The sequence below is a fragment of the Pinus tabuliformis genome, chromosome X (genome assembly GCF_031772625.1).
Source record: "Pinus tabuliformis cultivar Carrire ecotype Pingquan chromosome X, CPIR1, whole genome shotgun sequence".
Classification (NCBI taxonomy): Eukaryota; Viridiplantae; Streptophyta; class Pinopsida; order Pinales; family Pinaceae; genus Pinus; species Pinus tabuliformis.
Window position 1 is genome coordinate 1133844753 of NC_142308.1, and position 13111 is coordinate 1133857863.

General features: G+C 40.8%; 1 protein-coding gene across 1 annotated transcript in view; it reads left to right on the forward strand.

The window, feature by feature from the left end:
• LOC149143837 (F-box/kelch-repeat protein At5g15710-like) overlaps positions 1-12561 on the forward strand; it is a 45234-nt gene extending 32673 nt beyond the window's left edge. The window contains exon 2 of the mRNA XM_089448413.1: positions 12069-12561. The gene's annotated coding sequence lies outside the window, so the exon portion shown is untranslated. The remainder of the gene's footprint in view (positions 1-12068) is intronic.
• The last annotated feature ends 550 nt before the right edge of the window (positions 12562-13111 follow it).

A 13111-nucleotide genomic window follows, 5' to 3' on the forward strand; every position in this document is an offset into this window, starting at 1 on the left:
ATATGGGTGAAAACCACCTGCTGCAATTTGTCTCTTTCTTCCTTTAATAAGAAACTTCTTTTACAATGTACTGGTGCAGTCCTTTACCAGCACGCAGGCTTCAACCTGCAGAGGGATACAACCCTCTCTCGTTTTCTAGCTACTTCTGGAAGGGAGCTACAACCCCCTCAGCTCTTGTACTAGCTAATATACTAGTACGTAGGTGCTGACCTACAGAAGGCTACAACCTTCTTTTCTTCAGGGACCACGTTTCATAAATTTTCAGACTGGATCCATGAGTACAAAACAATCACTGCTGCAATACAATCATCAACTTATACTTGCATCATAAATCTCTAAATCACCCAATACTGAATCACTGAAACCCTATCATCAAAAACACAGAACACAAACCAGAGCCCAGAACTCTGCAACAACCACTAGAATCAACAACAACCTGAAACACCAAATCTCATAATGCATACGCTACTTGACTATATAAAAACCGCGTGTGTACGCGCTTCCACCAGAGACAACCCGCGTACAGATCTAAAGATAATTACTTATACCTTCGCTGTCATACCCAACCTTAGCCAAGCATCAAAAACAGATAACCAGCAATACTAGATCTTCCCACTTCGTTAGACATCCATTCCTTGCATTTCACCTTTGCCTAATGATCTTCTCCTTATATAGGTTAGGCTTCTTTCAATACCACGGTCCAAAACCATAATAAATCAATACCAAGGGCCCAATACTTGGGATCAATACTTCTGACGAGACACCATGGTCCAAAACCATAGGTTCAAATACCGAGGACTAACTACCACGGACCAAGACATAAGTTTTCCCACATGTACGCGCTTTTCCTTGCGTGAAAGTGCGTGTATACGCATACGCGTCTTCGGCACGTCCAACTTGCGTGTATACGCTGATTTGTCACAATGAACCTGCGTATATCTCTTTCTTGACCTGCTGTACTAAGATCTGTCCTCTGATTGCGTTGCCATCACCTGTACCAACCTCTGAGTGAGTTGCCATCAAGGACAACACTTGTATCATAATGCCAACAGTTCTTTCGATTTTTCTTTTCTTATCATCAAGATTAATGCCAAGCAACAAATAAAAGAGTACACAAGATGTAGGCATGTTGCTAGGGCAAAACCCCACTCTAGGGGAAAACCTTGTCAAAATTCTTCCTTCACTAGATTCAAGATGAGACGACCAAGACCCTTACAGCTTAGACTCGAGACTACCTCCGTCCATCAAGTCAACTTTGTCATTCTTCTTCATACTTTAATCCTTGCAATGACATTGAACTTATCACTGTGATAACAATAAGATAACATTGAGATACTGAAGAATCGAGTCTACATCACCGAGATATTCACTGTGGTAGCAATGAGATAGCACCGAAATACATCACTGTAATATCACCGAAATGTGATCACTGTAATAGCACTGAAACCAAGGTAGCACCGAAACTATGATATAGAAATAACATCAATTCACTATGATACATCACTGAACTGTCTCCACTGTAATCTGTATTCTATATGTTGTGAATGTCACAAAATTATCTCTAAGATCACGAAGAGTTTTCCACTGAGATCACCCAAACTTCATCACAACCTTCTTTGAGATCCGAGCTAGTAATCTGTGTCATATCACCGAAACTTGTTCTCTGAAATGCGAGCTTGTATTGTGTTGTTATGCGAAGATCCAGTGCTTGTATATATAGTGGTTGTCCAGTATAATTAAGCCGACATGAGCATTTGAATAATTGTGTGTATATATATATATATATATGCTGACATGTGATCACTTTGTGGACGCTGAATTGAAGAGGATTCTTTCAATAGTAAGGAGACTTTGATGGATGGAGGAGTCTTCACATATTGACTTTGACAAATAACCTAAAGCCTACAATGGAGGCTTGACCTATACATTTGACCCAAGCATGAAACCCATGCTTTAACAAGTCAAATCAATTTAATAATAAAATTCTTTTTAATATATTAATAAATTAATATCATAATTTAAATGTTCTTGTTGAAATAGAACCATTACTTGAAATTATGGTCTCTACTTTGTTCTATATTTAAGCCTTTGCCATGGTCTGCCTCTTCATCTGGTCTTGATGATGAACTGCACTTGTTGGTTCGAAACGCGTCGGCCAAAAATTTCTCTTATGTGATTCCTACCGAAAGACTTTTCTTAATAAAATTATTTGTGCTCTCTTTTGACAAGTATATTACATTTTGACTTCAAGTACAATTATGAAGACCGAACCTAGTTACATTTTCCAACATAACTAGGGATGACAATAGCCCTATTAAGGCTTGCAAGACAATTTATGATGCTATATTTTGCTTTAGCAGGGTTTATACAAATTATCCTACAATTAAGAGCCACTACAATGCAATAAAATCACACTTTTTCACACAAATCAGCCTTTAAAACCCTAGCGACTGCCCTAACTGTCTAGGAAAGAGAGGTTTTAGAGAGATTTAATTAGATTTTAAGATGATCAACATGTTTTAGAGACTAGTGCCTTAACCTACAATGGGAAAATGGATTCCTAATGAAATTAATTTCCAAGGAAGAACTGTGTTGAAGTAAGGGGGGTGCACTAGGGCGTCCACTTGCAAAACCCTACTTACTATTCTTGTGAGGGGAGAAATTAATTATAAGGTTTGCACACTAGGAGTTCCCTTATAGGCTATGAAGAAGATAATTCTACATGCAATAATGAAGCAAAGTTTCACCAATAATAAGCATTTAGTCGTGGAGCAATAGAAACCCTACTTAAAATATTAAATGCATGCAAAATATTAAAAAATCAGCAATAAACTTACAAAATCTTCCACAATAGCTCTTCTTTCAATCCCATAATAGTGTCTCCAAGCCAAAAATCATATCCAAGACAAATTTCATCCACAAAAGATATGTTAAAATTGGAAACTAGGGCCAAACTCCTTGTCGGTCATCTTATTAATGGAAGCTGATATTTTTCTTGGATCCCTCTCATCGAGAGGTGTAGGATTGATCTAAAAATCATTTGATTCTGATAAGTATTCATGGAGATATGAATTTATTTTTGTTATGGGACAATTCGTCAAGGTCGGCCAGCAACCAAATAAACCCCACTTGTGCTCAACGTTTTAGTATAAATAAGGTGGCCTTCAAGTCATTTCAACACACTTGGGATCTCTTCCTCTTTACTTGTCTTTGGGTTTTAGTAGGAGGAGAGATCCCAAGGGATAACGCTTCCCTAATCCAGAGGGCAGAAGCTGGAACTGCCAGGAAAAGCTGGAATTGCCAGAACTGCCAGGAATAGCTGGAATTGCCAGAACTGCCGGGAAAAGCCGAAATTGTCGGAACTGCTGGGAACTGCTGGGAAAAGCTGAAACTGCTAGAACTGTTGGAACTACCAGGAACTGCCGGAACTGCCGGAATTGCCAGGAATAGCTGGAATAGTTGGAATAACCGGAATTGCCGGAACTGCCGGAACTGCCGTGAATAGCCGGAATTGTCGGAACTGCCAGGAATAGCCAGAATTGCTGGAACTACCGGGAAAAGCCGGAACTGTCGGGAATAGCCAAAATTGTCTGAATTGCTGGAACTGCCGGGAACTGTTGGAACTGTCGGGAATAGCCGGAATTGTCGGAACTGTTGGGAATTGTTGGAACTGCTGGGAATAGCCGGAACAGCCAGGAAAGCTGACACAGAAGGCAGAATCCGGAACTGTCGGGAACTGATGAAACTGCTGTAACTGCCGGGAATAGCCGAAATTGCCGGAACTGCTAGGAATAGCCGAAATTGCCGAAACTGCCGGAACAGCCAGAGCATCTGTCTCCGAAGGAGAGCAGCATGCAAGGGACAACTAACTAACATTAGGACAGTTGTATGGTACTTAGTAGCAAATACACCAAGCATGCAATGCTACAGCTAGCATGCAACAACAAGCATGCAAAGGACAACAAGCATGCTGGGGACAACAAGCAATCTCGGGACAATAAGCAAGCAAGATGCAGTCAGCACATAGGTCAGTATGGCAACATAGTGCAGCAATGGCACATAATGTAGTAGAGTGATGGGTACAGTCATGATTAATGAAGCATGATGAGATGCAGCATGGTGATGATGGGTGCAGCATGATGACGAAATGCGGCACAACGATAGGTGAAGGAGTCACCTTGGAGAATCCGAAACTGATCTCATGCATCATCTTCTTAGAGATGATCTATGCTCTTATCTAGATAAGTCAAAGTGTTGACTTTCGTTGTAAACGTACTATCTCTCTCTCCCTTTGCTGAACTATTGAAGAACATATAAGAAGAATTGATCAAGGGTTTCCCCACATTGGGGTTTGTCCCTGGCTAGCGCCACATCTTGTGTCTTCTTGTCTTGGCTTGTCTTCTGCGATTTATGTTTATGTTCTATGTGCAGTTTACTTTAATACTGATGTGATTGCTAATCTAGAAAAGATATTGAGCTAACTGTGAAAATTGAAATAAATTGCTCTAAGCATAGAACATACCTAAAATTAACATGGTATCAGAGCTGAGGTGAAGACAATGCCCAAGCAAGAGTGAAAGAGCAATCGCCGAAGATAGTTGGGAAAGGACAAAAGGATCAATGGATTCCTCATTCCTCTTCAAATTCACCAAGGGTGAAGTCGAAGCAGAGAATATTATCAAAATGGCACAGCAGAAGTTTCTGATGGCCTACCTAAAGATCACTTCAATGGGAAGTCTGGATCTAAGGGTGGAAGGAAAGGCAAATGCCTTGGTTGTAATAAGTTCGACCATTATGTGAAGGAGTGTCCGAATGGCAGAGACACATCTCTTGATGAAGATAACAATCATTCCAGGGACATCTTCAATGATCAGAGGAATGATAGGTAATGCAGGTCATCAAGGAAACGACCGACTCTTCAGAGAAAGCAAGGAACCCCAGGTATGAAGAATCAAATGTTGTTTTTCATAAGATAAAGAAGCGTTATCTTGTATTGGCCCTCTCCTTTAGATTCTTTGGGAATCTAGCTTATTGATTGTAGTGCTTCAAGGCACTTCATCGGATAGAAGGGTGCACTCTCTAATTTGGTAGAGATGGAAACAACTGTGGGATTATACTTGGAGTCAATGCCACCTATCTCGAAAAGGGTGTAGGGAATGTTACCCCTCAATTGAATGAGGGTAACTCAATTCATTTACAGAATCTCTTTTATGTACCTGATTGCAAGAAGAACCTAGTGCCCATTTTAGCAATGGAAGTCAAAGATTACGAGGTGGCATTCATCGATGGAAAGGTACGTTTTAAAAAATAGAATTTTCAAAAATGCTTTTTCTCATGGGTTCAGGGTCGGCAATTTGTATCAAGTTGCAGGATGGTCCATTGGGGATCATGTCAATTGACATTTCGCATCTATAACACCGAAGGTCTACCTTTGGGGCCATACCCTATGTGAGTTAGATGGTAACAGGGATGCTTGAATTCAAGAAGAGCATGAAGGTACATGTCTGAGATGTACCGAAGGAAAATCTTACAAGGGGACCATTCCCCTCATGTAGCAGGTCCATAGGTTTGGAACAACCCGAGGAGTTTGAGATTCATGATCGGGAATCTCATGTATACAGGTGGAAGAAAGCCCTCTATGGCTTGAAGCAAAACACCCTGGGCGTAGTATGAGAGGATTGATAGCTGTCTGATGAAGCTGAGATTCACTAGGAGTGAAACTAATCCAAACCATTACCCGAAGGTTGTGGATGATAGACCTCTCATATCGGTACCTTATGAGGACGACCTATTTCTAACAAGTGCAGACCCTCTCATTTGTAGAAGTAAGAGGGAGTTGGATTCCGGATGTGGAATGATAAACTGCAAGCCTGTGACTACCTCGAGGATCTTAACTTTTAGAAGTTATATGGTAGTGATGTTGGACCAGATTTGGGAAATGCCTCTGAGTTTCATAAACTCATTCGCGTTGATGTTCTTGGTGAACTTCCGTCCGGACATATGTTTTGCAGTTAGCATGGTGAGCTCATATTTGGTTGAGCCTCACTAGATTGGTGCCAAGAATCTTTTGAGATATCTTTGGGGCACAATCTCTCATGGATTGAGATATACTGCCGGAAATATGAAACTGCATGATTATTCGAATGCTAACTGGGCAAGCAGTGTGGAGGATCACTAGAGCACTTCTCAGTGTTGGTTCTCTTTGGATTCTGCTTCGATATCATGGATGAGCAAGAAGCAAAAGTTGGTTGCTATAAGCACTGCCGAGACCGAATACATAGCTACGAGTATGATCTCGTGTGAAGCTGCATGGTTGTAGAAGCTCTTAAGTGAGCTGTTTGTACACATGATAAATACCACTGTGATTCTCTGTGACAACCAGAGGGGGGACTCGATTATTGAGGAATCCCGTATTCGATGATTGCTCCAACAGATAGACATCAGATACTGCCTTATCTAGGATATGGTAAGTCGATGAGTGAGGAGGCTCCATCACATTGAGACTGATGTACAGGTCGCAGACATTTTGTCAAAGCCCCGGGGAAAGGTCAAATCTGTGACTTTCCCAAACAACTTGGAGTCGTTGAGGGACCTTGTTATAAGGGTCCTGCATGTTGCATGCATTGAGCTCTGGGAGCTCTGGGGTGCTTGGGGTACTTACTAGAGCAACATATGACCATAGGGCGACTCACCCTCCCCTGGTGGTGCGCTATGTACAAGATGACAGGTTCAACCTTCCCCTGTGATACCTCGTGGCGACTATGGAACAGGATGATTAGTTCTCCTGTGGGCTGGGATGATTAGTTCTCCCGTGGAAAATGTGGAACAGGATGATTAGTTCTCTTGTGGGCCAGGATGATTAGTTCTCTTGTGGAAACTATGGAACAGGATGATTAGTTCTCCTGTGGGTCGGGATGATTAATTCTCTCGTGGAAACTGTGGAACAGAATGATTAGTTCTCCTGTGGGCCGGGATGATTAGTTCTTCCGTGGAAACTGTGAAACAAGATGATTAGTTCTCTTGTGGGCCAGGATGATTAGTTCTCCTGTGGCGACTGTGGACAAGATGATTAGTTCTCCTGTCAAGGCATCCTACCCATGCAGTCTGGGACTCATGGGAAGTACCTCTCATCTGATCAATGAGCAGGGAAATGGGATTAGGGACCATAGTAGTACTATCGATGGATGCATCGATGTATCTACCGTACTCCATATGCTAGGATGACCTCCATTGATCCGGGATCAATGAAACTGATCTAGGATTAGTATGAGTGGTTTGAGACACTCTCTTGTGATATTGATCTAGAATCAATAAAATTGACTTCGGGCCAGTAAGAGATGTGACACACTCTCTTTAGATGAAACTGACTTTGGGTCAGTAGAGAATGGTATGAAAACATTCTCGATCAATTCTTCTTCTTCATGGTTCAACAGAGCAGCGCAAAGCAGAGTAGAGCAGTGTAGGGCACTGATGGCAGAGATAGTACGGTCGGACATATGGATCAGTGGATGTAGTTCTCCCTAGTTGAGAGGGAGTGTTAAAATTGGCAACTAGGGCCAAACTCCATGTGGGTCATCTTATTAATGGAAGCTGATATTTTTCTTGGACCCCTCTCATCGAGAGGTGTAGGATTGATCTAAAGATCATCCATTTCTGATAAGTATTCATGGAGATATGAATTTATTTGTGTTATGGGACAATTCGTCGAGGTCGACCAGCAACCAAATAAACCCCACTTATGCTCAACCTTCTAGTATAAATAGAGGTGGCCTTCAAGTCATTTCAACACGCTTGGGATCTCTTCCTCTCTACTTGTCTTTGGGTTTTAGTAGGAGGAAAGATCCTAAGGGATAATGCTGCCCTAATCCAGAGGGCAGAATCCGGAACTGCCGGGAAAAGCTGGAACTGCTGAAACTGCCTGGAATAGTCGGAATTGCCGGAACTATTGGGAAAAGCCGGAACTGTCGGAACGGCCGGGAAAAGCCGGAACTGCTAGGAAAAGCCGGAACTGTCGGAACTGCCGAGAACTAATGGCACTACCGGGAACTGCCAGAACTGCCGGGAATAGACGGAATAGCCGGAATTGCCGGAACTGCCGGAACTACCGAGAACTTCCAGAACTGCCGGGAATAGCCAGAATAGCCGGAATTGCTGGAACTGCCGTGAATACCCAGAATTGCCGGAACTGCCAGGAATAGCCGGAATTTGCGAAACTGCTAGGAAAAGCCAGAACTACCGAAACTGCAAGAACTACTGGGAATAGCCAAAATTGCCGGGAACTTTTGGGATCTGCCGGAACTACCGGGAATAGCCAGAATTGCTGGAACTGTCGGAACTGCCGACAATAGTTGAAACTGCGAGGAACAGCCGGAACTGTCGAAATAGCCAGGAAAGCTGACGCAGAGGGCAGAAGCCGGAATTGCTGGGAACTAACGGAACTGCCGAGAAAAGCTAGAACTGTTGGAACTACCGTAACTGCCGGGAATAGCCAAAATTGCCGGAACTGCTAGGAACAACCGAAATTGCCGAAACTGCCGAAATAGCCAGAGCATCTGTCTCCGAAGGAGAGCAACATGCAAGGGACAACTAACTAACATTGGGACAGTTGTATGGTACTTAGCAGCAAATACACCAAGCATGCAATGTTACAGCTAGCATGCAAGGGACAGCTAGCATGCAACAGCAAGCATGCAAAGGACAACAAGCATGCTAGGGACAACAAGCAAGCTAGGGACAACAAGCAAGCAAGATGCAGCCAGCACATAGGTCAGTATGGCAACATGGTGTAGCAATGGCACATAATGCAGTATAGTGATGGGTACAGTCATGATTAATGAAGCATGATGAGATGCAACATAGTGATGATGGGTGCAGCATGGTGCAGCACGGTGAGGTGCAGCATGATGACGAAATGTAGCACAACGATAGGTGAAGGAGTCACCTTGGAGAATCAACCACTGATCTCATGTATCATCTTCTTAGAGATGATCTATGCTCTTATCTAGATAAGTCAAAGTGTTGACTTCTGTTGTAAACATACTATCTCTCTCTCCCTCTGCTGAACTATTGAAGAACATATAAGAAGAATTGATCAAGGGTTTCCCCACATTGGGGTTTGTCCCTGGCTAGCACCACATCTTGTGTCTTCTTGTCTTGGCTTGTCTTCTGCGATTTATGTTTATGTTCTATTTGCAGTTTACTTTAATGCTGATGTGATTGCTAATCTGGAAAAGATATTGAGCTAACTGTGAAAATTGAAATAAATTGGTCTAAGCATAGAACATACCTAAAATTAACAAGATCACATTATGCCCAAGTAGTGAGTAAGGAATTAAGTTGCAATTTTTTATAGAGAGGCTGAATTCACATGTGTGATGACGAATAATGAAGTGAGGAGGAGTCTCTATTTGTATGAGCATTCTTCTATTGACTTTACAAATAAAATTAACTAAAAGCCCTAAAAACAAGTTCACTTTTGAGTGTTCCACAAGAAAGAGGTTGCAAGCCAACCTCATAGCTCAAAAGAAAGAAAAATATGCCATAAAAGCCTAAACGGTGGGAATAAATGCTCCAATAGTGTGACATCACCCTCCAAATGAGCTCAATAAGTCGTCAAAAATGTGATATAAGGACTAAAAGGTACTCCATACTCCAAGACATGCCCAAGGATAGTGTACAAGTCATCAAAAATATCTCCATGCTAAGATGTCGTGCCCAAAAAGTGCCCCATCTAACACTCACAAGAGGAAAAGGGGTGACGTGGCATCAAATATCTCTAGTGTTAGGGCTCCAGGGTGATGTGCAATCCCTCCCTTATCATCTCAAGGATGATCGTCATCATTTAGACTCTTATACACAACAACAACTACATGAACTCTATCAGCTTTCCCTAGTGGCTGCGGCCCGAACTCTGCTCGTTACGACTTTCCCCAACAACTGTGGCCCAAACTCATGTCCATGGTCTCCTCCATTAGTCTGCAGCTCCTCCACAAATTTGGTTAATTTCATTTAATAGTTGTAATGGCTCTAACAACTATAGTTATTCTCATCCACACGATGGTCGTTCTCCTTTATGTTTAACAATGGTCACACACAACTCCATAGGATTCCTCGACTACATGTGAGATAGAATCAAACCCAGCCCCTTTAACCTTGGCTTTGATACCACTTATTAGCATTCAAAGACAATAAGATAGAAATAATGATAACAATCTCACACATATAAACAATGTTTTACCCTGGAAAACCCCAATTGGGGAAAAACCAACCAACAATAGATCTATTATTATCCTTGACATAAATGCATCCAAGCCAGCCAAGTGACCCTTCACAGCTCAACTCTAACCCATTAAAGTGGAGAACCTCCAAGCCTATTAAAGGCTTCATCACATGTAATATGACGGGCTCAATACCATAGGTCACCAATACTAGGTGCCCAAAACGACAACTTTTAACCTAACAACCTTAACTCTTTGATTGAGTCAAGTTTACCTAATAATTTAGATCTCTTCGGCATACTTCAAAATAATGTACAAGCATTTATCACAAAAATGCAGAGTGATAATAGATATCTCAGACTGCATAAAAATGTTTAATTGCTCATACAAAGCCAACAACTAGAAAGACAACTTATACCACAAGCTTGCTTCTATTGGTGTGAATATAATAAACACTACCCAAAAAGCTTTAGAAACAAAAATGGAGAAAAGAGTTGTGGAAGACAAAGAAGTATACAATATCAGAGAGCAACAGTTACTAAAATAGGGAGTTGAAACCTCTAATTTGCCTCATGGTGCTTTAGAAAACAAAATGGCCCATAGAGCTCCTAAGAAAGACCAATCTCTAGTTGGAAAATTTTCATCCTCCACAAAGTTCCCAGCTCTATGTTTTTATCCCCTCATGGTAGTACTTAGATCTCAAATCCCTCACTCACTTTCAAGAAATGAGAGTTAAATGACCAAAAATTTGCTTTTTAGGGACAAAGACAGGATGATAATTTCGAAATTATTACGATAATTACCTATTCTACTGTGATAATTTAAAAGGTGGAAATTATCATGATATTTACTGTTGATATTATCATCGAGGTTGGTTTTAGCGATATTACTGTGATATTTACTGCCAATATTATTGCTGAGGTTGGTTTTGACGATATTATCATGATAATTCCATAATATCATGATAAGTGCAACACTGCATGGTATGCTTGATTTCTACCTACTTTCAAGTAATTAAATTCTTAAATTAAAATGAAGGCTAAGTTGGTCAGCAGTGGCTAGACACCTTAGGCCTTAGATGTCCCACCTTTTCCTTAATAGGAGAGTCTGTTGCTATTCAACCTCCAAGTTTGTTGCTATTCAACCTCCACCAATCTCTATTGTTACAACAGTCTACCAACTATTCCACTTTTCTAAATTTGTGCATTTTTTATTGCTTTCCACACTTTCTCTGTGAATTTTACAGATCAATACCCATACCTTCACCAAAATTCCACCAGTTATCAATCAAATATGAGGGTATGCCATTTCTTGAAAGAGTTAAATCTTGCTGGAATTCCATCTGTCCTCACAGAATCATCATCTCTTTATGTTTTCTAGAACTTATGAAGGGTTGGACTTCAGGATCCTCTTTAACCGGTCATGTTGATTTTTCCATCTCAAATTGATGTTCTGATTTTCCACTAAACCATCCAATTCTAATTAGAGGGGCATAAACTGGAAGGTTCTAAATCATCATTGTTCTTGACAAAAGCATCTGCACAGTAGTCAGTTATCTATTTGACAATATCCTACCACTCAGAAGTAGCATCATAATGAAGTGGTGTTTGGCCTTCCATCTCCTTGGTGTTGACATATTATCCTTTGGATATGAGAGCTTCAATAACTCTCATATGACCATGATCCACATTCCAGTGCAGTGTGTCCTAGCCTGACTATCCTCCAAATCATTAAGGATTCTCTGTTCTAAGGCTTGAAGGAGGTTAGTAATATCACCTTCACTTGCATGTGAATGGATAGCTTTCAACGTCATCTCATCTTTATGTTTGGCTGTCATATTGTTCATTTCAGGCTTATGCGACAACACCCATATAAGCTGGATGTCATCTGTAGCACAGGTCATGGATTGAACTGCTAAACTCTGTACTGCAAAAATAATCCAGGGGATGAGCATCTGACAATCACAAATGTGTCTGATGTGGTATAAAATCTAGAGGTGTTCTTGATGTTTGGTTGCAAACCAAAGGTTATCACCCTATTCAAAACCTTGGTCATGTTCAATGTAACCTGACACTGATCCTTGGTATGTGGAAGAAAACTTTCTATGAGTGCCTTAACCAATAGCAGATCTAGAGACAAGCTCTTATGGTCTGATAATGGGAAAACTTGAACCCAAAAATCATGAACTGAAGAGGAACAAAAAATCTCTAGTGAAAAATAGTTATCTAGATGATTTGAAGAACATTTGCAGGAACTTGTCAACATTCCATATCCATGGATACTTGGATATAACATTGAATTAAATGTAAGTTTATTTCCAAGTGAACTTTACCATGCTAAGATCTCATAAAAACTTTTCAATTCCCCACCCTGATATTCCCTCTCTGTAAATGATGTGTTTTTTCCCCATTACATTTTCTTGTTTAAGAAGCTCCTCTCTTTTCTTTTCAGATGGATGAGTAGACAAATAGTTTTTAATTGCAGTATCACCAGAAAGTTTTCCAATTTTCTCATAAATAGAGGATGCCATTCGTGGATCATATCCAGTTGATGCCATCAGAGTTAATCCTATGTAATGTGTTTTGAATTCCATCCTTCTGGAAAAGGGTAGTTTCAAAAGTAGATTTGACATTGCACAAACAACATTAGGCAGCATACCAATGAACTGGACAAGAATTATTTGTAAAATTGCAAACTGCAAACTGTTCATTATTCCTTCTACTGCATGCCTTGCCACAGTATGTCCAACCTCATGATAGACGATTGCAAGTTGCAACAATCTTTATATTTGATGAAATGCATTCAACAATCTTTGCATTTGACAGAGATGCATTCAGCATTACAGTGAAAACCATTATTTTATCACTAGATAGGCAAAATGCATTGAAAATTGG